A 25,300-nucleotide genomic window follows, 5' to 3' on the forward strand; every position below is an offset into this window, starting at 1 on the left:
GTCATTACCATCTCATTATTCATTTTGAGGAGTGCACTTTACTAGGTTAATAGGCCCTAATGAACTTGTAAGTTCCTCTGGGTTATTCTGCTGTTTTTGTCCTCTCTGTTCCTGACGTTCTTCAAAGTGTTGTGGTTTCCTCACGGTTATTTGGCTGGAGCCGGTTGTCCTTTGCAATACTGTTTTCCAAGATCCTCTCTCCCTTGTCCTTGAGTCTTGTTGGCTCTTGGAGGGTTTCCACAGCATCATTCCAACAGAGCGCCGGTGTTCCCGTGGGGGTCCAATTTTGCTTTCCTGCAGAGGTATTACAAGAGGTATTGCAAGGACATTATACTGTAATTCCATTTGGAATCAAATCAGCAACCCCAGGCTCCATTCCCTGTTCCACTGTCCCTGGGTGGGCTCCACCAACAACCTTTCAGTTAACAGCCAAATGCACTGCCGGTTGGCCCACAGAAACCCCCCCACCTGGGGCTGTGCCGGGGGCTCCACTGTCAGCACTGTCCTGGTGCTGCAAGAATGGGAATGTCCCTGAGCGCAACCCCGTACCCAGCCCCAGGCAGGGGGACGCTGCCCTTTGCCCATGGCCGGGTGGTGGTGGACAGCGTGGTGCAGGGGGAGGCCTGGAGCCTGGCTGAGGGGCTCTGGGCAGCTCCCTGCCCAGCACCAGCTCTGCCTGCTCCCCTGCTCCCTCCACCCCACACCCTGGGGGCAATCGGAGCTGTGGGCACATCCCCCTGGGGAGGGCATTTCCCTCACACCACTCCCTCCTGCTGCTGCCCTCGTGGACACAGGTGACGCACACAGGAGTGCTGCCTGCGCTGGCAGAGATGACTCAGGGAAGGGGCTTGCTCCTCTCCATCGAGCCTCCCCTGGCAGGGCCAGAGCCTGGCAGCAGCGCCTGCAGCGACACTCTCCTCCTGACCCAATTAGCTGCAGAGATGCTGAAGGGGCAGCGCTCTGTGGGGTGGCCCTGTGCAGGAGCAGTCCCAGGGCAGAGGCAAGGCCAGCTTCCCCCACGGCCAGGCAGGAGGGTCTGAATGGAGTTTTCTGGGGAGGGTCTGAGGGCAGCAGGGCACAAGGGTGCTGTGCTTGTCAGGGACATGGCATGGGAGGAGAGGGCACCCCAGAGCACACCCCCCATCTACGTATGCCATGTGTAAGGGGATGTAGCTCAGTGGAAGAGCACCTGCTTTGCATGCAGGAGGTCCTGGGTTCAGTCCCCAGCATCTCCAGCGAGGGCTTTTGTGCCTCGCTGTGTTGTCTTCCCAGCAGATATAAGGGTGGTGGAAGTCCCCTGGGTGAGCCTGGGTCTGTGATTGGGAGGCTGCTTCCTGCCGTCCATCAAAAGCCTCATCAACTTCCTCTTCCTGAGCTGGTGGCTTGTTGTAAACACCTACAGCAGTGTCTGCCATGTTAGCCTGCCTAGTCATCCTCACCCATAAGCTCTTGACTCACTGTTCATCCACCCCTAGCCTTCCATGAAGGAACGAGTGACTGGGTAGATAGGAGGAGAGCAGTGGAGGTTGTCTCCCTTTACTTCAGCCAGCCTTTCAACACTGTCTCCCATAGCATCCTCATAGGCAAGAAGTGTGGGCTAGATGAGTGGTCAGTGAGGTGGCTTGAGAAGTGACTGAATGGCAGAGCTCTGGGGGTTGTCATCAGCAGTGCAGAGTCTAGTTGGAGGCCCGTGATGTCCCCCCAGGGCTCCGTACTGGGGCCAGTCTTCTTCCACTTAGTCGCCAGTGACCTGGACGAAGGTACAGCAAGTGTGCTGACGATAATAAACTGGGAGGAGCAGCTGATGCATCAGAAGACTGTGCTGCCATTTGAGAGACCTGGAGAGGCTGGAGAGGTGAGAGGAGTGGAACCTCATGAAGTTCAACAAGGGCAAGTGCACGGTCCTGCACGTGGGGAGGTATAACGCCATACACCAGTGCAGGCTGGAGGCTGAGCTGCTGGAGAGCAGCTCTGCGGAGAAGGACGTGGGAGTGGTGGTGGACACTAAGTTGACCATGAGACAGCAATGTGCTCTTGTGGCCAAGAAGGGCAATGGCAGCCTGTAGAAGGGACGATTGAGAGGGGATCTTATCAATGTGTACAAGTACCCAAAGGGAGGGTGTCAAGAGGATGAGGGTCACACTCTTTTCGGTGGTGCCAAGCAGCAGGACAAGAGGCGGTGCGCACCAGCTGAAACACAGGAAGTTCCACCTGTGTGTGAGGGCAAACTTCTTTCTTGAGTGACCGAGCACTGGAAGAAGCTGCCCAGAGAGGTTGTGGAGTCTCCCCCAACATTCTCTGAATCTGCGATTTTCTTATCCCGTCAGTGCCCCCCACCCCCTAAGTCTGGCCCTGGACAACCTGCCAGAACCATAAGTTCTGGTAGGGCAGATGTAATGATGGAGTGGGGCAGCCACAGATGCCTGTGTCCCTTCTTGAGTCCCTGGCCAGTGCAGTACCAGCAGGGTTTGGTCCAGGTCTGTGTGGCCCCTTTTCGTCTCAGTCGGCCCCTCCTGGCCCTTTCTCTTCCTGGCTTTCACCTTGCACAACCAGTAGATATTTTAGGAGGACCCAGAGAGTGGGGAGCAAGTGGGGCAGATGATTGGCACTGTACTAGAGGAGGTCCTGGTGCAGAGGGGACAGGGAGGAGCCACCCAAGCTGTGCTCCTGGCTGTGGGCAGTGACAGCTGGGAGGGCTGTGGGTGCTCCTGGGTGCCAGGTGCTGCTGCGGCACAGCGCAGGGCTGCGACGGAAACCTTTTGAAGCAAAGGAGGACTCCAAAGCAAACACCCCGAGTGCCTCGTTCAGCCCCATTCCGCTGCAGGGTTAGCCCTGGCCAGGGCCCTGGGGGTGATGGGGGCCGTGCCTCTCTGTGACACGGGCTGTGGTCACAGGAGACATCCTGTGTCACAGCCACAGTTGCCCTCCCCCACCCAGACCCGGCCTCTCCCCACACGTCCCAGTGAGGCTGGTCTAGCGCAGGCACAGGGGCTGCTCTTGGCACCTCTCTGCTGCCAAGAGCTGCCGAGCTCAGCAGGAGCCAGCGAGCGGCGTCAGGGGACTGTGGGGTTGTGCAGAAGTGTGCAGGAGGAGGAGGAGGAGGAGAGGAGCTGCTTCCTCATCACCTGCTGCTGCAGGGGTGACCCAGAGCACTCAGGACCAGGATGGAGCTCTGGGACGCTGGCCACAGGACACGGCGTGGACAGGGGGTGCCAGCACTCCCCAGCTGGGGTAAGGCCTTCCGGAGATCCTCCTCAGGTCTAGCAGGGATCCTCCCCAGGTCTGGCAGGGTATTGCCTGGAGGCAGTGCCCACCTCAGCCCCTGTAGGGAATGGGGCCTGTTTGGGGAGGGGGTGCTCTTGGAGGACGCTCGCACTGCTCATCCTCTGGCTGAGGCAGGTACGGAGCAGCTGAGAGCTGCCCCCAGAGCATGACGGGTCTTTCCCTTCTCTTCCAGAGCAGCTTGCTGTCTGGGAAGGGGTGTCTGACTACATTGTGCGGCAGCTGATGCTGAACCAGGTGGGTGTGCCTTGCGGGGCCTGCCCCGGGAAGCCTTCTCCTGGAGCTTGTGTGTCTGTGGGATGACTTCTCTGCTTTGACTGGCAGAGTTGAGAGGGTGAAGAGGAGGGGGATGAAAGCGTCTGGAAAGGTCTTCCAAAGAAGGGCCCCAAGGTTTCTCCCAAGCTTTGTCCAGCGCTTTGTCTGTCCCCTTTGTACAGGAGGATGGAGCAGGGCACCGAGCACCATCCCCACGCCCTGACAAGTACCCGGCCTGTCCAGCTGCCAGTCTCATCGTTCTTCTCTTCCTTCCTGTTTGCAGGGAGTCCGAGTTATTCGCCTTGGCACATTTGACGTAGTAACCGAACAAGTCGGTGGTGGGAAGCGTGCTCTTCTCACTGTTCGCAGGCCCGTGTTCCATCTGTCGCGGAGTATTGCAGAGCTTCCCGGCCTCGCCTATGACATGGCCTATGCTCCTGGTAAGAGGAGAGGCTGAACCGCTTGCTTCCCCTGGGGACATCCTTGGGGTGTGCCTAACTGCTGTGCAGCAGTGACTGTTAGGAAGCTAGAATTCCTTCAGCAGCTGTGGAGAACAGCTTCAGGGGGTTTTAAAGCACCAGGACAACATCATGCACATTACAGTCACACTCCCTCTCTCCCAGACTTGCTTTCACAACTGGCCACAAGCCAGATGTCTTGGGGCTGCTGCTTCTCTGCTACTGACTGCGTTCCCCTTCTGCTGCTTCCCAGGTCATAAGCTCTCCGAGCCCCTCAAGTACGCTCACATAGCCTCGGCCCTCTCTGTTCCTCGGAAGACAGTGGAGGCGTGCATAGAAGAGACCATGCAGCTTTTCTCCCGCTGCCTGCAGAGCGGGAAGAACGTGGCCCTTGTGCTGAAGGGCCTTGGCACGCTTGTAATTCAAGGAGCAGCTATGAAAATGAGGTTTTGCAGAGACTTTCTGAAGAGGCTCAATGGGACAGAGCAGCTGCTGGAAGCTCTTCTCGCGGTGAGTTCCCCATTCCTCCAGCACTACCTGTCGTCCTCTGGAAAGCACCAGTGAATGCAATGCTGTCAGCCTGCTGTGACCTGTCCAGGTGCATGGAGAATCCCAGCTGAGAGTAATGTCAGCTCCCGGGACAGCCGGTCTTGAGCGTCCAGAGGACTTGGCAACAAGGACGGCCCTGGGAATAGCTGTGCTGGCTCTGCCCCAAAAAATCATCCAGTCCCAGAGCTCATTTTCATGTGCTCGAGGGAAAAGTCCCAGAAAAGGGCCGGTCCTGTGTGCTTTTTCCACAGAGACTTCCCTCCTGACAGAAAGCCATGGTTTAGTGCTGCTTTGTGTCAGGACCACATCTGAACCCATGTCTCCCTGGACTGTGTCTGGGACAGTAAGGCAGCGAGTTCAGCACTTTCCCCTGATGCTGGGTGACACTATTTCTGCATGTCCCTTTGGGAGCTCGGCCTGATGCCTCCATGGGACATTTTTGCCCTAGGGTGGAGTGAGGGCAAGGGAGTGATCCCTCCTCCCCTTGCCTGGGCCAGCGGGCATGTGAAGCAGCTCCGTGAAACCTCTGCTGACCTCAGTGCTCTCCCTTTGCAGCTGGAGGGCCTGAGTGTCTTTCATCTCTCCCATGGGGCAGCTGCTCAGAATATTGGATCCCCCTGGTCCTCTTGCTCTTTGGCATTTCTACCTCTGTCTCCAAGTAGGTTTGTTTTTGCAGGAATCATTGCTCGCCCCACTCTCTGGACACGAAGCAGAGGCTTAGGCAGACCAAGGCCCCTGTGCGACCAGAGCCCTCTTGCTGCTCTTGCTGTGCTGGTCTAGTTGTGTTGAGCAGCTCTTGCCAGGGCCCTGGAGTCTCGCCACCATGAAGGGCGTCTTTCTGTCCAAATGTGAGCATTTGCACGCTGCTAGTGATGGCTGCAGCATGTCGCAGAGAGAGTCGTTGGAGCCCAGTGGCCTTGGCCAGGTCTCTAGTGCAGCCCCGTCCTTCAGCGTGGTCCTTCAGGTGCAGCAGGAAGGCTGAGATGTGAAAGGAGGCTGAGCTGAGCCTCCTCTCATGGGTTAAGGCAGAGATGCAAGCCGGCTGCAGGCCAGACCTCTGCACTAGGCAGGACCTGGTCTCCTGACTGCATCTCTCGATTCTCAGCCTTGCAAACAGCCTGGCAGTCTTCTCACCCTTTCTCCTCCATTTCCTGTAAGCTGCTCTGCTGCACAACTGAGGGGCTGCGGAGAGGCACAGAGAAATTCCATGTTTCAGAGGCAGCTGCTTCTCTGAGCAGTGGGAAAGTGTGCTGCCCTTGTGCGCCCTGAGACAACTGTCTTGGCATCATCTCTCGTGTGTCTCTCCCCTTTGCAGATGCCAGAGATGAGGGATTCAGTCCTCTCAGGCTCCGAAACTGCTGCTTTGCAGACCCGTTCTGGTCGTGTCGTTGTCTTTCCTGAGTGAGTACATTCACTTCTTAGCCCTGGCTGGCCAAGCCAGCAGCTTCTCGGGACTTGTCTGGTAGCCCTGTGTTGCCAGTGCTTGTGAAAGCTGCTCAGGAAGTCATTGGAGAGGAATACTTTCCAGTGTGGATCAAAGTGCAGGTTCCTGCTGGTCACTGGCTCAGGATGTTTTCATGTCTTCTGTGAGACATGCATGAATCAAATGTGTGCTGAACATGTTGTCTTGGGTCAAATGTCTTCTGTGGGGAGGCCTGTCTAGGGCAAAGCGAAGCCTGTGCGCAGTGGAGTTGTGGAGAGCTTTGTGCTGGCTCCCATCCTGCTCAGTGTTTTGTTCCATTAGTTGTCTGGGAGATGGTGCTTCCTTTTTGCAGAGGCACGGAGATGAGATTTGGAGAGCCTACAGGTGATACGGTGGGTGAGAGGGGCATTAGAGCTGGTGCTGCCAAGCACCCCTTCTCACAGGAAGGCTAGGGAAGCTCTGCAAGAGGCAGAGAAGGAAGCTCCTGCCCCTGCAGATGCTGGAGGTGTTCACAATGTCTCTCAGCTTGCTGATACACTCCTCCAGCATCTGGCATGTTCTGCCTATTGTGCTTTGGACAAAGAGGGGCTTCTTGGTAGCTCCCTAATGCCCCTCTGTCCCCATTATGGACACAAGGTGCAAAGGAAGTGTGGTGCCCTCCCTTTAGACTGGCATCTTTTTCCTCTTTCCAGGTACAATGCTGACAGTCCATCTAGAAAGCCCCCTGTGGCACCTGCAAAGCCCCCGCAGGAAGAGGAGAAGGCAAAAGAGGACACCAGGGCCAAGAAAGGTAATGGGAACGCTGGGTCCTGGCAGGGGTTTGTGCCTTCTGCTTCCGTCCTCTTTGGCCAGGCAGTGGAGGCAAGGCGACAGTGCCATGGCTCAGGTAGCATCAGGCACCGGAGGTGACGCGTACCCAGTACGGGACATCTGGAGTGATTCCTGAGGGAACACGACCTCGTGGCAGCCCAACACTCCCAGCTGCAGCTGATGCCTCCCAGATAAACTTTCCCCCATTGCCACGGCACTCAGTGGCACCCTGGGGTGCACTGCAAAGTGCTCTTGCACTGGAGGTGTTGGTGCAGAAGGGAGGCAAACGTGAGCACTGTCCTTGTGCAATGTGAATCCTAAATTGTGCCGGGAGCTGCAGGTCATGGAGAGGCAGAGCTAGTTCATGGGACCAGTGAGTTGTGATTGAATGAGAAAAGCCCCCGAGAGTAGATGGGGAAAAACAACAAGGCAGAGAGAAGCCAGTGTGCGGAAGGGCCTAAGACCACCCAGGAAAGAAGGCCTAGAAGGAGTCACCTTGAGGCCTCACACTGTTATCACAGGCTGGAGCACATCTGAAGAGCCTTCCCGTTCCAAAGGCCTCCTCAATGCTGTCCTGAAGTGTTTTCTTCTCTCCTGCTTACAGGAAATCTTCCCGCCAAGCACCTCCCCCTCAGAGCGAGGCATCCTCCAGCCAAAATAACAGCTCCCACGAAGCAGAAGGGGAAAGGGAAGAAAGCTGAGGACAAAGCGCCTGCTGGCAGGTGAGAGCCGTGGAGGAGTGGGTGAGGGTGAGCCTGTAGCGTAGTGCGTGTCTGGGGGAGATGTTTCCTCTGCACACAAGGTTCACAGCAGCTCTGAATGTCCTTTATCACATGCCCCGGGGACTCCTGAGCCCTTGATGGCGAGAATGCCTTGACAGCCCTGACCACTTTCTCCTTCTTTGACCCTGCGTCTCCAGGAACAATCTGTTCTCCATGCCTAAGCACAGGGCAGCAGGGACCGCCAGGCCATTTGTAATACATTTGGCAGGATGGGGTAAGGGTGTCTCTTGGAGCCTGTCTTGGTAGAGAAGGCTGCTCCTCTCCGGGCTGCATCCAGAGCAAGCCCGTGTCTGGGCACGCTGGGCGTTCCTGAGGGCACATCCTGCAGCCCCGGGCGTTTCAGCTGGGGGTGGTCTCTGTCCCTGTGGGTGTGAACACAGTCAGCGGAACCCATCTCCTTCTCTGGCAGAAGGGCCTTGTGCCGCAGAGGCAGGTGCCCAGCCGGTGAGTGCAGGACGGAGACCCAAGTGCCCCTGTGCTCCCAGCACCTGCCCACAAGGTGTCTTTTCAGGGGGCTCCCGGCCATCGCAGGCAGCTGCTCCAGGAAGGTGGTGCAAGGCAGGACAAAGGGCAGTGCTGAAGCCATGCCCCCACCGGAGAAACTGGTGAAGAAAATCCAGAGGTGGCCAGGAGAGGTGCGTGCTACAGCCTGAGGTCCTGCTTGTGCCACGGGGACGTGTGGAAAAGCGCAGTCCTATGGGCAGTGGGTAGGAGAGATCCCTGCCTGCGTGTTCACTTGGCCAGTGACCAACCACATCTGGGCCTTGCTTGAAAAGGTGCAGGTCACCCGCTAGTTCTGGAGGGCATTTGTCCCTCCGGCATTCTCAGGAAGCACCTCAGAAGCCCCTCTTTGGCCCTTTTTCCTGTGGGAAGGTACCTGCTGGGCCTTTCAGGGAGAGGCCATGGGCAGTTTCCCTTTAGTTCTGTGATTATTGAGCTCATTGGTGAGATCCAAACTGGGATTTTGAGACCTGCCCCTATGAGCTTCGGGGCGTAAGAGCGCTGCCAGGAAGGCTCAAGCCAAGCAGCAGGAGAGAGGATGAGAAATGCCCTTTGCACCCTGGGAAAGCACAGATGCCAGCAGTCCTCTTTGCCGTTTCTTTTCTGTGGCCCTCCAGGTGGAATATCACTTCCAGATAATGGGCGAGGGCGTTCTTGTCTTTCCTCCCATCTGAAGCCCTGTGAAGATTTCCCCTTCTGGAGTCCTTGGCTGGAGACCCAAGCAGGCAACAGAAGAGAGAAGAGTGCTTTGGGAGAACTCCCCTGGAGAAAGGCTGGCATTTCCTCCAGAGCTGTTTTCCAGAAGCATCTGTAAGAGGCAAGGACCCATCAGGCAGGGGGCTTCTGCTTCCATTGACAAGCAGTTAGTCTTCTCCAAATTTCCTTTTTTTTTGGGGGGGGGGGTGTTATTTATTTCTTAATAAAACTTTTCCTGAACATTGCACAGAGATTTGACTTTTGCGTTTTCTGTCCCCTCACGACCAGCTCATGGCACCAATGCCTCCATCTATCCTCCCCACTTCCCTCACCCAAGCCTACTCCCCCATCTGGTTGCCCAGCCCTGCCCAGCCCAGCTCCAGCTCCCCGTCCCTGCACAGAGGGAGAAGCCCTGCTCCTGCCGCCCCACAGCAGCTCTTGCTGCTGCTGAACCCTGCTCTCCCAGCTGGAGCTCAGCTGCGTCTACCACCCACTGCGTCCCGCTGCGTCTCCAGTCTCAGCCTCTCTCCAGCCAACAAGTCAGGCCAAGGATCAAGCACAGGCTGGGTGGTGAGCGCTGTCCTCTCCACCCACGTTGTGCTCAGGGCAAATGAAGCACTGTCCCGGCTACAGGGGTCTCTGGCAGAGCCGCCTGCACATCAAGCAGAGCTCTGAAGTGCTCCCACATCCCTGCACGGTCACGGCAGCAGGGACTCAGCTGGCCCCTTTGGCTGCCCCATGGCACTGCTCCCTCCCTTCTCCCCATTCAGGAAGCAGAGGTACAGACATGACCACCCAGCACGGGCACACGCTGGTCCCTCTCCTGTCCTTCCTACCAGGGATGGGCATGGCACAGCTCAGCTCAGCTCAGCTTCAGCAAGACACACATGCATCCTCCGTGCTGCTCTCCTGGTCCCCTGCCCATCCCACTTGGTCCAGAGGGACATCCCCCAGGAGCGTGCATGTGCTAGCCTCCAGCAGATGTGCTGTCCCAGAGACACCTGGCCAGGGCTGGACCTCTGGAGAAGTGGGGAGGGGAATTTTGCCTTTTCCCTCTGGGTTTCCCACGTCAGTTCCTGGGAGTGGAAAAGAGCATTCCCTGCGAGCAGGGGAGGTGCAGGGAGTTTGCCGCTCATGAAAGAGCCGGGAGGTGTATGGAGGTGGCATCACATGAAGGGGCTGGTGAAGACGGGGCCATGAGATGCTTTGGGAACACTCTTGGGTTCCATTTGTGTCTGCTGAAGATTGCCTTTCTGCTCTTCTTTGCGGAGGACAGAGGGCAGAATGGATAGTATTCACTAAACCCTGATTTACTCTCTTTTAGCCCTAGCAAAGGGTGTGCCTTCTGCTTGGTGCTGATCCTAAACACTTCTGATTCCTCTCCCTATTCCCTCCCGGTGAGCCTCCCCATCCCCCCACCCCCAGCAAGACCTACCTCTGCACACACACACAGGGGTGAAGGGGAAGGTCAGTGGCACCAGCCCAGCAGCCGTGACCCCCCTGCTCACAGCAGCCCTGCCTTGGGACACAGGTCCTTCCCTGGGCCCTGGGCCTTCCCCAGCCTCCGTCAGACCCCTGAGGTTCCCACCGCTTTGTCTGGGATCCTTCCTGGGGACTGTGAGCAAAAGCCAGGGTGCCGAGCAGCACAGTCCCCCAGGCACCCCACCACGGGGGCACCGTCCCTGGGTGGGCTCCAACCAAGAACCTTTCTGTTTACAGCCGAACGTGCTGCGTGCTGTGCCACAGAAACCCCCCACCTGGGGTTGTGCTGGGGGCTCCAGTGTCAGCACTGTCCTGGTGGTGTGGGCATGGGTACGTCCCTGAGCCCAGCCCCATGCCCAGCTCCAGGCAGGGGGATGCTGCCCTTTGCCTATGGCCGGGTGCTGGTTGGCAGTGTGGTGCAGGGGGAGGCCTGGAGCCTGGCTGAGGGGCTCTGGGCAGCTCCCTGCCCAGCACCAGCTCTGCCTGCTCCCATGGTCCTTCCACCACACAGTCCAGTTCATTGTGAAGGGGGTGCTGTTGGAGTACGCTTGCACTGCTCATCTCTTTGGTTAGGCACGTGCACTTTGGTGTGTGTATGCACACTGTGGGGTGGGTGTATACTACGGTGCATGTGCACACTTTGGAGTAGGTGAGCACTTTGCACGGTGTGTGCACACTCTAGTGTGTATACACATGCTGGGTTCCTTCTGCATTTTAGGTGCTGTCAACCCCCTCTTTGCCCTGAGGCTGCTCTCTCCTGCCCAGCCATGGCCTCCGAACACACGTCCTGGTGAGGTTGGGGGTGGCCAGGCACTGCGGCTGCCCTCAGTCCCGCTCCGCTGCCAGGAGCTGCCAGGCCTGTGCAGGAGCTGTATAGAGGAGGCTGGGGCAGTGTGGGGCTGTGGAGAAGTGTGCAGGAGGTGGAGGAGGAGGAGAACAGCTGTTTCCTCATCACCTGCTGCTGCTGCGGTGCAGGTCCTTCCCTGAGCCATTCACTGGCCTGCGTCAGACTCCTGAGGTTACCACCGCTTTGGCATCAGATATTCCTGTGCTGGTCATTTTGCACCAAAGATTTGGGAGAGGCCGAAGGCAGCAGGCTATTGCTGAGGCCTGGTGAGTGCCTTGCCCCCAGCAGCTCAGTGTGCTCCCATGGGACAAACCCTGTCTGAAAGGGGCTTTCAGAGCTGCCCTGGGATAGCTCTTTCCCTCCTCCCCTGCCCCAGAGGAGAAGATGTGCCCAGCTCCAGAGTGATCCCCAGCCCCAGCATGCCAGAGGGAAGCTTCCCTCTCCCAACCCACCCTGCTGGTGCCAGTCCAACCTCCAAGGCTTCAGCACAGACCTCCAGGAAGCTGGAGCTGCCTTGGGCCTCAAGGCAGTCTGGTGGCAGGAGGGATAGGCATGGGCACAGCAGCAGCAGTGCCAGGAGCTAGGGGAGGAGCAGGGCAATTGGGGTGGAGACCCCTGCCCTTGGCTACATAGCTGGGACACTGCATGGCTGATGCCTCTGTGGGCAGCCAGGGTCCAGGTTTGGGGTGGATGGCAGCTTGAGGATCATAGCACTGGGATTTTAATGGACTTCCAGTGCAAGCATGGCTGTGGCGAAGGCAAGTGCGCAGACCCAGGTACATGCAACTGCAAAGGATGGGGGGTGGAAACGGCAGTGCGGGGCTGCTGGAGGCCCTCCCTCTTCTCCCTGTGAGAAAGAGAGTCCTGGAGAGATGGGAGAGGAGCACAGGGCAGGGTGAAAGAGGCAGACGGAGCCACTTGGGGTGCATCAGGGAGTTTTCCAAAGCCCCGGGCTCTGCCAGAGACCTATGAATCTTCCCCCGACACTCTCCCAGCAGCGCTTGTTCTGTCCTGCCCTAGTGGCTCTTGTCCCCACACCAGCCGTACTGGAGCAAAGGCTCATGAGCTGGAGGTGCCTCAGGGCAAGCTGTGCCAGCCCCAGGCAGCTGGCCCTGAGCATGGGGCAGCCGAAGCCCCTCCTCATATGTCCCATCCTGCTTGGAGGGCAGCATGAGAACATGGGAGCAGCCTGTTCCTGCCCAGGGGGACCTTTCGCAAGGGAGGCAACTGGACAGCCGTCGCACTGCAGCAGCACCCACTGTGGCCCCTGCCGCAGCCCTGCCACCCTGGCCCCTGCCTGGCCTCCTGCCTCCTTTGCTTCTGGCTCCCAGCCCCTCTCTTTGCACTGCACGGACCAGCTCTGCAGGCAGCAGCTCAATGAACTCTGCCCCTCCCCACACCGAGGATCTAGCCCCAGACAGGCAGCAGGATGCCAGCCTCCCCTCAGCCCACCGATAGGCTCCCCCATGCCCCTTCTCCCTCATGAGGAGGGTGGAGCTGAGCTGGCCCAGGGTGGCCAGCCAGCACCAGAGCAAGGACAGGGCAGGGCGGGGAGCACTGGGGCAGGGTGAGCAGCCCAACTTGGGGCCCACCAGCTGGACGGGGGAGGACGGAGGCCACTGAGGCCTGAGGATGCTGCTCTGACAGCAGCTCCATGCTGGGAGTGTTGGGGTTTCACCCTTTACAGGCAGCAGCCTGTGGTGGGGCCATGAGGAGAGCACTACCCTGGACCCAGGCTCTGTCCTGCTCAGAGGTAGAGGTGCATGAAGGAGTGTGGGGCCGGCCATGGGCTCTGCCCCTTGCTCATCAGTAGTGCAGCTCACAAGACAGGCGGAGCCTGGCTCTGTGCTCAGGGTCTTTCCATTCATGCAATCGCAGAGGAGTTTTACTGGGAAGGGTCCTCAGGGCATTTCCAGTCCCAGAAAGCAAAGGAAAGTGCGTATGTCCAGTTCCTAGGGTGCCTTTAGAAATGATCCCCTTCATCAGCATATGTGGAAATATGCGAGAGATTAGTGAGATTACAGCCACAGCAAAACAGGCAGAGCAGTGGTAACACGAGTCAACGGCTGTATTCTTCTCCTGAGACTCATACCCTGCCTGAAAATTTACATTAGTTCCTCATGGGGAACATTGACATTTGTATTAAAATCATTCAGTCATCTTAGCTGATGAGTGTGTGTTCATGCTTTGCAAATGTTGAAAACGGTTCTTCACCTTTTCAGGCAGAGCTCAGGCATCTCACTGCAAGCATCCAGGGGCCCTTGGAGAGGCTCTCGTGTATCTGAGGTACCTGCCCGGCTCTGGCGGCCCTCCCAGAGGACCCGCAGAAGATAGGAGACCCTTGGAGCCACAGATGGAGGCAGGGCAGAGGGGAACAAAGCACCTACCCTGGCACTGACATCCATGAGCCTGTGACTGCATCCCACCTCAGTTTCACTTTCCTTTAAAAAGGAAGAAAATTCCCCCCCCCAAAAGACCAGTATATTTAAAAAAACGACAACAAAGTGAAGGACAATAAGAACACAAAGAATTTTAAAACCTGAAAAGTGTAACAAAACCCCTCTTCACCTGAGATCATTTTCTGAACTTCCTGGCTCCAGCCGCCAGGCTCCTGGTTCCTGTCAGGGAGGGAAGCGCCGGCCCCGCCCGCGCCGCCCCCGTCGCCTGGCAACGGCGCCTCCTGCTGCCCCAGCCCTCTGTGCTGCCTGTCCAATCAGCTAGCGCGGGGAGGCAGAGAGCCAATGAGTGCCTGGGAGGGGCGGGCTGTGCTGTGAGAGACATGCAGAGAATCACAGAATGGGTAAGGTTGGAAGGGAGCTCTGGAGATCATCTAGGCCAACCTGCCTGCTCAGCAGGGTCACCCAGAGCAAGTCAGACAGGGTTGCATCCAGGCGGGCCTTGAAGATCTCCAGAGAAGGAGACTCCACAACCCCTCTGGGCAACCTGTTCCAGTGCTCTGTCACTCCCACAGTGAAGACATTCCCCCTCACGTTCAGGCGGGACTTCCTGTGCTTCAATTTCTGCCCATTGCCTCTTTTTCCTGTCACATGGGAGTACTGAAAAGAGTTTGTCCCTGTCGCCTTGACACCCTCCCTTCAGGTACCTGTACACATTGATAAGATCCCCCCTCAGTCTTCTCCTCCCCAGGCTAAAGAGGCCCAGCTCTCACAGCCGTTCCTCGGAGGGCAGGTGCTCCAGTCCTCTGATCATCTTTGTAGCCCTCCGCTGGACTCTCTCCAGTAGCTCCATGTCTCTCTTGTCCTGGGGAGCCCACAACTGGACACAGTACTCGAGATGAGGCCTCCCCAGGGCTGAGTAGAGGGGCAGGATCACCTCCCTCCACCTGCGGGCAACACTCTTCCTAATGCAGCCCTGGAGGCCATTGGCCTTCTTGGCCACAAGGGCACATTGCTGGCTCATGGTCAACTTGTTGTGCACCAGCACTCCCAGGTCTTTTTCTGCAGAGCTGCTCTCCAGCAGGTCAGCTCCCTGCTTGTACTGATGCCTAGGGTTATTTTTCCGTAGTTGCAGGACTCTGCACTTGCCCTTGCTGAACCTCATGAGGTTCTATGAGGTTCTTCTCTGCCCAGCTCTCCAGCCTGTCCAGGTCTCTCTGTATGCAGCACAGCCCTCAGGTGTGTCAGCCACTCCTCTCAGCTTGGTATCATCAGCAAACTTGCTGAGGATGCACTCCATCCCATCATCCAGGTCATTGTTGAAAAAGTTGAACAGGATGAGACCCAGTACTGAGCCCTGGGGGATGTCACTAGCCACAGGCCTCCAACTAGACTCCACGCCACTGATGACAACCCTCTGAGCTCTGCCTTTCAGCCAGTTCTCAATCCACCAAGGAGAGCACCCAATGGCATGCCCCTGTGGGGCTGTCCGTGCTCACCCACCCGGGCCAGCCTGGCCTAGCACCCGCCGCCCGCCACGTGAGGCTGGGCTGGAGCTCGCCATCCTTCGGTGGCAGGCATAGGGGTCTGAGCTTTTCCGGAGGGCACCGGGAGGGTGCCGGGGGCACCGGAAAGCACACTGAGGGTGCTGTAGGGGAGACCGGGGCTCACCCCGTGTGTATTTTGTGGTGCGTGCAGAACAGAGTGCCTTTGTGCGGTCAGGCGCAGCCGTGTTGCTCGTCTCCCAGCACATCTCTCTCGCCCAGTGCCGGTTTCAGGCCTCATTTGTGTCCCAGCTCTGCCAGGGCTCAGCTTGGGTTCACAGCCAGTCTGTCTGCAGGTGCTGTGGCCTCTCTGCAGCTCCACATCACCTCAGTGGACATGGGGATGGAGCATCTCAGTGGCGGAGTGGTTTCCTATTGCCCCTGCCTGCACACATGCCGCTGAGGGACAGAGGGATGGAGGTTGTGGCGTATTACCTGAGGAGCCATCGAGGAAGACCTTGCCCCCTGCCAAGTCCTTCCCTCTCTGGCAGCACTGAGCCCAACCTCTGCTGGAGGAAGAAAGAGCAGTATAACCATCGGAGCCCCCTGAAGTGGCCTCTGGGAAGTGTAAGCCTGGTGCTAAGGTAGAAGGAGCTCTTCTTCCCCCCCCATCCAAGAAAAAAAAAAGTTGAAATGTTTTTTGAAAATAATAACTATTGCAGCATTTACATTTCCATGTATTTGTTTAAACTGATGAGTATTCACATCATGTAATCGATGGTTATTGCATTTTCTTAACATTCGCAGAGGAATATTGAGATGTAGCTTAAGAATGGGGCAGATGAGGACCCCAAGGGAAACAGACCCCGACCAGAGGGCTGGGGGCACAGGAGGCCCCTGTGGCCCAGCCAGTTCCCACTCCTGGCCCACCTGCTGGGCACAGCAGTGCAAGGAAAGTCCCTGGCACCCGGCCCCATGTGGACGGCTGCTCGTCCACTGCTGGCCCTAGTGGCCACAGACCAACCTGCCTGCTGGGGGCACCGAACCACCCGCACTTGGCTCTGGGGAGCCTTATAGCCCTTCTGCACTGCATCTTGCCTCTCTTCTTCATCAGAATTTTGATTTTCTTTTCCTCTCTGGTGACCCAGCTGGTGGCTGTGGACTGCTGCGGGGGATGATGCCTGGCTGTGCTCTGTCTTCCTGGTGGTCCCTAAACTCAAAATCCAACACCGCTTGTCTTTTTGAGACTAAAGACAGTGGCACATTGAAGGTTACAACAGTTGTTTCTGACTTAAATTCCTGGGATTGTCAAGAGAAGACTCAGCTGGGGCTGCAGGCCCATTTGGTGGCAGCAAAAAGCTTGGGTCCCTGTTTGTATCTTTATGGGGAGGGTTGTTCTCCCAAGTGAGCATTTCCAGCCAGGGTGCTCCTCAGAACAAGCCTCGTGGGAGTTTGTTTGTGCTGAATCGCGGCAGAAGTAGAAGCTGGTGCTGCCCAGCAAGGGCTGGAGCTCAATGTCTGCCCCATCTGCTTTGCCAGGTTCTACAGCATACAAGACAGTGCTGTCCTTTGCAGCAGTCGCTGTCTTTGGGCACCATCGCAGCGTTTCCCAGTAGTTTATACAGCAGATTGAGGCCCCTGTTCCCAGAATGCTAAAACTCTGAGCAGTGTTGTAACAGTCCATTTGCAGTTGCCTGAATCAAATAATCTGTTTTCTCCCCTGACTGTGTTCAGTGCTCTGTGCTAGGGGAGAGAACTGGTGCAGTTGACAGTGGCTGATGCACTCTCCTGCCTGCGTTACCAGTGCATTCCAGCCCAGTGGACTGGGAGTGCCCATGGCTGAGCTCTCTGTTTGCAGGAGCCATCCATCTCTCCTGGTGCTCCCTCTCAAGCACACCCTTTCCTCAGCAGCAGCAGGGAGCAGGGCGCAGGAGCCCCCCCACAAGCCGTGTTGTCCTTGGCGCGTCTCCTTGCTGCCCCTCCTTGCCGTAGTCTGTTGAAGATCGGCGGTGTAGCAATGTGGGCTCCTGATATCAGCTTGGTCAGGGATTGCCGTGTCCTGCAATCACACGTGCTGGGCTCAGCACTGGGGAAGGCACCCAGAGCGATCCTCCCACATCCCTCTGAGGCCTACTGCCATCACGCAGGTGGCAGCGCAGCCTTGGTACCAGGACCTAGTGGAGCATGGCGCAGGCTGCTGTGTGACATGGTCCTCGGGAGAAGGAACAACCTGGGGCACACCAGTGCCAGGCCTGTCTCGCAACCCCTAGCCACAAGCTGTATGGAGACAAGTCTCTGCCATGGCTGTTGGGGCTGAGCAGGAACCCCATGTCATCCCTCACTGTCAGCCCCAGTCTGTGCCTGACTGCTGAGTAGTGTTGGGGATTGGCTGGGCTCAGGGAAGGACAAGAGTGGCTGGGAGACTGTCACAGCTCCACGTATGCCTGATAGCTGCTGTATGCAGGCTCTCAGGTTCTTGACATCCTTGATCTGGCAGTGGCCTCTTACTTTTCTCATTTTTCCCCTTGTTTCAGGGAACCAGTCCATTGACCTGACAGGAGCTGAAAAAATGGAGGCTGCAAAAACCTAGGAAAAGAGATGCCTTGACTGGGGGCTTCTCGCATCAGAGGTGAGCTGGCTGGCACATGGGCCTGAATACTATGCTGCCAGCATGGCCTCAGTGCTGTGCCTTTCCCAGGAGCATAATGGAGCAGCACATCCAAGCCCCAGCTGCAAAGGCAGCTTGTTCCTCAGGGAAGGGGTGAATGCACCACATGTCTGTCCCAAGGCTGGTCCAAAGCTGGATTCAGAGTGAGGCAATGGAGAATGTAGGAAAGGATGGGTCTCCTTGGCAGGGCCATGAGAGAGGGCAAGATGATCTTCTCTTCTGCCCAGGCTGTGGCTGCTATGATTAAGCTGTTCTGGTGCAGGAGCTGAACATGACATTGAGCTCGTCCAGGAGCCCAGGACCTGTGCCCAGTGGCAGAGCCCAAACAAAGCCCCTCCTGCTGAGGTCTGTGGCCTCAGCTGTCTGCTTAGGTGATACTTGGGCACCGATGCCACTGTTCACCATGTCCTGCTCTATCCGGGTATCTGATGTGGTCCTCTTGGCCCTCTTTGTTGCCTGAAAAAGGAAAGGAGGCATTTGCAGGTAGAGGGATGAAGCCAGCCCTCGTCCTGGGGGAGGGGCTGGCAAGTGGCATCATCACTGCGCTGCTGAGCAGGCTCCCATCTGTCCCCAGACCCTTTTCTAGGGGAGAGAAGTGAGGGCAGAGGAGAGGCATCTCTCATCTCTGCTGAGAGTTCAACTGTAGCATCTGTCTCTTCCCTTGGCTCAAGACCAAGTTGGAAGGTTTTTTCCCTGGAGCTTTCCATTGACAGCAGTGTCTTTCCCAGGGTGAAGAGCAGCCTGGCAGGTGGCAGAAAGCTGTCCCCAGCACTGCCACTATCACCCCTGGCCAACAGATCTGGCCCAGCTCCCCGTAAGCCCATCTCCCAGCTCTCGGCATGTGGAGAGAAATGTGCCTATGTCCTGCCTGCCTGCTCCCGACATGGCAGTGATTTCCTCGTGGGCATTGCCAGGGGCTGCTGCCAGTGCCAGGCACCTAGCAGTATTTGCAGGAGGGGCTGCTTGAGCACCAAAGCCAAAGATGCCACAGTGCTGTTAGGGTTCCACCTGGCCTCTTCCTCCACCTAAGACCTGGGGATCAATCACAGGTAGGGGCAAAGTTGGGGTGGGGGGTATTGTGCTGAAGGGAGCCGCTTTCTCAGCTCCCAGCCTGTTTCCTCCAGAACAGAAGTTATCCAGCCACACCTGCTGCATTCTGAGCCATCTTCTGCCTTGTGCTGTCTCTTGGTTAACAAGGTCTTCAGGAGTGCCAACCCAGATTTTCACTAGGGAGCTCAAAGGCTCCTTCCTGAAAGACCTCCCTGTGACTGTCCAGGATTCCGCTAGCAGTGCATCCTGGATCCTTCCAGGGAAACTTGAACAGGCATTGTATCGTCCCTTCCCATCCTGTCGCACTGGCATAGACCAGCTGTCCAGGTGCTGTGGGCAGTGGAGAGAGTTTTGCGCCTCAGACACACTGACACAGGCTTCTAGACGTCAGTGCAGATCCTAGGTCAGAGCCCCATGAGGCAGACGATGTGGTGGGACCCACTGTGCCCCCCTTCAGGGCCCTTCATTCAGATACACCAGGAAAAGGGCCTTGGTCCCGTTTCCCAAGCCAGGAGTGGGGCCGAGCTGCCAGCACACTCTGCTGCCCTGTCCCAAGCCCTCACCAGCTCTGCTGTCTCCTGTGCAAAAGGCAATCTACATCACTGCTTTGTGTGGAGCCTCTGTGGGGTCTCGCTGGCTTCAGTGGTAGGTTTTGTGGGCAGCACCTGCAAAGCCAGGAAGGGCAGATTGTCACAGGACATCACCAGTGGAATGAGGGGGAGGTGCTGGGGCATCCTCAGCAGCACTGGGGGGACAGGACTGGTCCCACAGAGGACATGGGCATTCTGGACACTCAGGTCCTGCTGAGGGTGCATGTGTGTCCCCTCCTCAACTGGGAATGGCTGATCACGGTCATGCTGTGGGGTCCCAGTGTGACACCAAACAGAGCAGCCCTGGTATACTCAGTAGAATGCTGAGCTGTCTGGGTGCAGAGGAGGTTTGGGAGGAACTGGCAGGAAACCTCATCTTCCTGTATCCGCTCTAACACTCAGCTGTGCAGAGCATGAATTGCTCTTGGTCAAGTTGAGGGCACCCAGTACAAGAGGGTCCTTCTGCCTGCTGCAGCGTTCCAGCCTGACACTGGGAAGGGGTGAGCCCTCATATCAGGAAGGGCCTGGCCGCATCACCCTGAAAGAGAGCTCTTCCCCATGTGCATGGAGCACTCTGCCAGGGTGGGCTGTAGCGTTGACTCTTGCTTGCTGTCGAACAGGGAGACCACCTGCAGAGCCTGGATTTTTCTCACTCTGGCATGGGCTGTGGGATCTTGGCAGCACTCTCGTAAGAGAGACCCTCCAGTCCTCTAATCCTCTTCGTGGTCGTGCGCTGGACTCTCTCCAATAGTGCCGTGTCTCCCTTGTACAGAGGAGCCCAGAACTGAACGCAGTATTCCAGATGTGGCCTCACCAGGGCTGAGTAGAGGGGAGCATTACCTCCTTGGACCTGCTGGCAACACACTTCCTAATACACCCCAGTATACTGTTGGCCTTCTTGAACATAAGGGCAGATTACTGGCTCATAGTCAACTTGTTGTCCACCAGGACCTGCAGGTCCTTCTCCGTTCCAGCAGGTCAGCCTCAGTCTGTACTGCTGCCTGGGGTTATTCCTCCCTAGGTGAAGGACCCTGCACTTGCCTCTGCTGAACTTCATGAGGTTCCTTTCTGCCCAACTCTCCTGCCTGTCTAGTTCTGCTGAATGGCAGCACAGCCCATTGGTGTATCAGCTGCTCCTCCCAGTCTGGTATCATCAGCACACTTGCTGAGGAGGCACTCTGTCCTTTCATCCAGGTCACTGATGACTAAGCTGAAGAAGACTGGCCCTAGTACGGAGCCCTGAGGGGACACCACTAGCTGAAGGCCTCCAACTAGACTCTGCACCGCTGATCACAACCCTCTGAACTCTGCCATTCAGTTGTGAATGCACCTCGCTGTGCACTCATCTAGCGCAGGCTTCCTAAGTTTACCTGGGAGGATGTTATGGGAGAAGATAGTGTCAAAAGCTTTGCTGAAATCAAGGGAGACAATATCTGCTGCTCTCCTATCATCTACCCAGCCAGTCGTTCCATCACAGAAGGCTGTCAAGTTGCTTAAGCGTGATTTCGCCATGGTGAATCTATGCTGACTACTCCTGATGAGATACAAGGAACCTCATAATCAGCATCCAAGACATGTGCCTGCTGCTGGTCTATCAGCTACTAAGGCAGGAGTGACCTCACACGCCCATGCCCCAGCCATGATGCTGCTACTAGCCTATCAGAGGCTGAGACAGAAGTGATCTCATAAGCAAGAAAGGAAACTTGGTCCATGTGAGAAGCTGAAGGGTCATGAGTGTCCACACGAGCTTGGTAGATGATTGTAAGGTCACCTCTGTCTGAGCAGCCCATAGGTCTGCCCTTGGCTCATGCCTCAGGTAACTGTTTGTGTGGTCAGTTCTGTGCGAGGACCTGATCGGCCACCAAGAGGCGCAGGGCTAGGGTGTTGATTGTGAGGTCATTCAGAACATGCTGAGGTCATTTCCATAAGGGAAGAGGAAAGAGCAGCAGGAGACCCATTGGCTTGGTAGGTGATTACAAAATCAGTTGTATCTGGTGAGCTAGTAGGCCACCAGGAGGCTGATATTTTTGTGACATTTTAATGAGATTGTTTCTCAGAAGCTCCTTGAATGGGAGGAGGCCCTGACCTGGAGGTGACTTTGTGACTTCTGTCTCTGCAGGTGATGGACCGGGAGCAGGAACATGGATGGGAAAGTGGTTGTGAGGTCATTTCTATAGGTGAAGCTGATGGGAGCACCTGACTGCTGTCTGGGATGAGTGGTTGCGAGGTCCTGTCTGCCTGAGTAGCTGATAGGCCACCAAGAGGCATAAGATTGTCTGGGTTTGGGAAGTGAGGAGGAAGGTTGTCCATACATGTCTCCTGTCAAAACTACTGCTTTTCCTCCATGCTCAGACTTCATTCTGGCAGAGACACTCCAGGTTACTATGATCTGGAGAGTGTGGCTATCACTTTCTCTGTAACCCGAAAAGTAAAGAGAGCTTAAAAAGCAGAAGCCCTTTCTTTTTCAGGTCTTCATTGACAGCTTGCTCTTGTAAATACACTCCTGAGACCTCTCCCATGAGCCACCCAAGAACTGAAGAAAATCAGGGGGAGTGAGAAGGGTTGCTAGGGCTTTGAGTATTTTAATGACCCGTCAAGTGTATTTGGTGCTGATCCAGAGCCTCAGGTACTGAGAGGAGACTGAACAAACCTCTCAAGTAGTTAAAGTCAGTAGCAAATGCCAAAGTTTCTTGGAGCATTAGTGAGTCCCACTGAGGTCCATTACTCAGAAAGCCTCCCCAGGGGCCGATTACACCCAAAAGTTGGAGGCACTAGCTGCAAGTAGGCAAGGGAAATGTGCAGGTGGCCCCAATGTCATGCAAAGCTGGGTGAGTTTTGTCAATCAAAATGGCCAGGCACTGACACCCAGGCCCTGGGTAGGGTGATGCTTTCCCTTGCACTGTGCTCAGGCCTCTTCCTAGGGCAATGTGAATGTGGGGGTGCGCCATACCGAGAGCAGGACAATGGTACAGCACCTCCTGGGTTTCCTGGGGACAAGGAGGCAGCAAGGCCTCAGTGCCGTAAGGAAACCACCTCTTCTCAGAGGCCTTAGTGGCAGAGACAACAGCCATAGCCAAAGGACAAAGACCTCAGTTCTGCTGGGAGCTTTCAGCCTCGGCTTTCACCCTTGGTTGTTTCCACCACAGGCTGTCCTACGCTGTCTCATACCTCCTCCTCTTTCCTTGCAGACTGTAGACACCCAACCTGCTTCCTCACCTCACTACCACTGCAGGATCTCTCTGCCTTTACTGATGTCTCCCTGCCCTCACTTGCTTTTCCTTGAAACACAAAGCCAGTAGCTGATCACAGACTCCCTCAGGGTGACCTGTTGCACTAAAGCACTACACTTCAGGTGACATTTCTTTTCCTGAAGTCACATCTGCACGTTACAAGCTGCAGTTTGTGGTTGTTTCCCCTTCTCATGCTGTTTGCCAAAACCAAGAAAAGCTCCATCCTGTCTGAAACTACCTTTCAAGCAGTCTCTCCTGAAGAGTTTGGACCCTGCCCTCACAGCCCTCTAGCTGTATGAGTGGTCCCACCACATCTCAGTTCCATGAATCCATGCTGACTACTCCTGATCACCTTCTTTTCCTTCTAAGCATGATCATATGCTTAGAGGTGACCTGCAGGGTGAGCTACTCCATCAGCTTTCCAGGGATGGAGGTGAAGCTGACTGGCCTGTAGTTTCCTGGGTCATCCTTCTCACCCTGGCTGAAGACTGGAGTGACACTGGCTTTCTTCCAGGCTGCAGGCATCTCTCTGTTCTCCATAATATTTCAAGGATGATGGAGTGTGGCTTAGCAGTAACATCCACCAGCTCCCTCAGTACTGGTGGGTGCATCCAATTGGAGCCCATGGATTTGTGGATGTTAAATTTGCCTAAATGTTCTCTAACCTGATCCTCCTCAACCAAGGGAAACTCTTCCTTTCTCCAGACTTTCTCTCTTGTCTCCAGAGTCTGGAGGGGTGTAGGTCCCATGCTGTGTCTGCTAGAGCAGTGGTTGTGCTGGACACCCCGAGCATCTGACATGGTCCTGCTCATCTATTTTCTGTCACTAAATCAAGTGTCTGCCCTGAATTACATTAACTATCTGCAATGTAGAGATGTGCACGAGTCTCAGCTTCCTAGAGAGCAGAGCTCTAGTCATAGTAGGCATCCAGTGTCATTTCGGGGAGCCAAGAAAATTCCTCACCTGGCTCTCACCTCAGGCTCTAGAAGGACACGGGGCTCACAGCTTCTCCTTCAGAGTAGGTAGACACTGTCACGTATCTTGGATCACTGCTGTCTCTTCATATTTCACAAGGTGCTTTTGTCTGAACAGTTGATTCCCACCCTCCATCTCCATTGATAATAATGGGAGTGTAGACAGGGAGCTTGCATGCAGACATCTGTGTTGTTCACAGTTCAGTGTGGGCAATGAGAATGCCACCACCTGTGTTTTGTGGAGTCCAAAGGAGGGATCTGAATCCCATTCCAGACCAGGGACTTCTAAAGGGCATATGATGCCTGGATTGATTCATCTGAACTGTACCTGAGCCATGGGGAAACAAACTCCCTTCTTGTCCCTCTTGGGGTGTCCTGAGCTGAGAATAGAGTCTTCCAGAGTGGGACATTTCCACCTCCCTTAGAAAACCATCCCCTGATGTGACAAATTACAATGCTGGAATCGGTGTCTCTTCAGTCTCTCCTAGGGAGAGACTAGAGATGATTGTTTCAGTTTGCTTCAGTGAACATTTCCCAGGAGGAGGGAGTACGAAGGACAGATAAAGTCACACCTTCAGCTGGGCAACTATTCCCAAGCAGGGCCAGGCTCCTGAGATGGAGGGATGAGCTCATGGCAATGTGGCAGCACTGCTGAGAAGCAACTCTGCCCAGGAGCAGCTCCTCTGCATACAGCAGCAGGGCTGCAGGTGTGCACTTGCCAGGTGCCCAGAGGAGACAAGCAAGGTGAGCAAGATGAGTGAGACAGAAGGAAGTTAAAAGCAATCAGGAGTGGGAGGACAGCTGAGAGCTCACTGGGAGATAAATCTTTGCCGCCCTTAACACAGTAAGTCTGTGGCTGCAGGGCAGTGCAGGTGAGGTACCCTGAGGCTTTCTCTGAAGCTAGCACATTCCATGGCCTATAGGATCTTTCACAATGGGTATCCCCATTTTTCTGGTGTGGAGCAGCTGGTGCTTCAGAGCAGGGATTCCTAGGGACCCTGTCAGAGGGACAGGGCATCCTGCTTCCTTCTTCCAGGGATGCTGCAGGGCTGTGAAGCCAGGGAGTGCACTCAGGTCTGCCCAGGGCTGTAATTCAGAGCAGTGTTTCTGCACGACAGGGTGCAGTGCGCCCAGGGCAGTGACTCTGCCACCTGCGAGGGTCAGCACTCAGCGTGCCCAGGGAACTCCCCACAGTGCTGTGGGGAGGAGCTCTGGGTGGGAGGATCACACCCCTGCAGGACAGGTTATTCTGCTGTGGAGGGGATGCTGCCTGGGTCAGGGCTGCTCACAGCTCCAGCTCACCCTGTGAACATTCTGGAGGGGGGTTTCCAAAAGGAAGGTCAAGGCAGGGCATACTTGAAAGGGAAGGGACATCCATGAGTCTCTACCTTCAGTCGTATTGTCTGTGGGTGGGATGAAATGTTGCTGGATCTGTCAGATTTAGACAGGCAACTGAGGCTCCAAAACTTGACAGTGAGCGAGCTGCAATTCTGGAGGGAACTCAGCAAATCTCTTCATCCAGCCCACCAGCCTACAGACAGAACGAGCATCACCTTTCCAGCCTCATCAGGGTATATCTCACCTGCTCCTTAGCCCCTGTGTCACTGAGATGCCCCTGGGCAGTTGCCTGCCCCTGGGAGGTGTCTGCAGGGCAAGGTTGAGGGCCCCATGAGGGGAATGGGGTTTGTGAGCAGTGACAGGAGAGAGACGTGGGGACAGAGAAACACCTCCCTGCAGGGATAGCTCCAGGCAGCAGTCATGGTCAAAGTGTGGGAGGAAACTGCAGACTTCAACATCTCCTCTTCTCACCCATCAGCTCACCA

At 56.2% G+C, this 25,300-nt stretch overlaps 1 non-coding gene across 1 annotated transcript; it reads left to right on the plus strand.

Annotated features, from left to right (window-relative positions):
• The first annotated feature begins 1,163 nt into the window (after positions 1-1,163).
• TRNAA-UGC (transfer RNA alanine (anticodon UGC)) lies at positions 1,164-1,235 on the plus strand. Its single transcript has one exon. It is a non-coding gene; the product is annotated as a tRNA-Ala (tRNA).
• The last annotated feature ends 24,065 nt before the right edge of the window (positions 1,236-25,300 follow it).

The sequence above is a fragment of the Rhea pennata genome, unplaced genomic scaffold, assembly GCF_028389875.1.
Source record: "Rhea pennata isolate bPtePen1 unplaced genomic scaffold, bPtePen1.pri scaffold_26, whole genome shotgun sequence".
Lineage (NCBI taxonomy): Eukaryota > Metazoa > Chordata > Aves > Rheiformes > Rheidae > Rhea > Rhea pennata.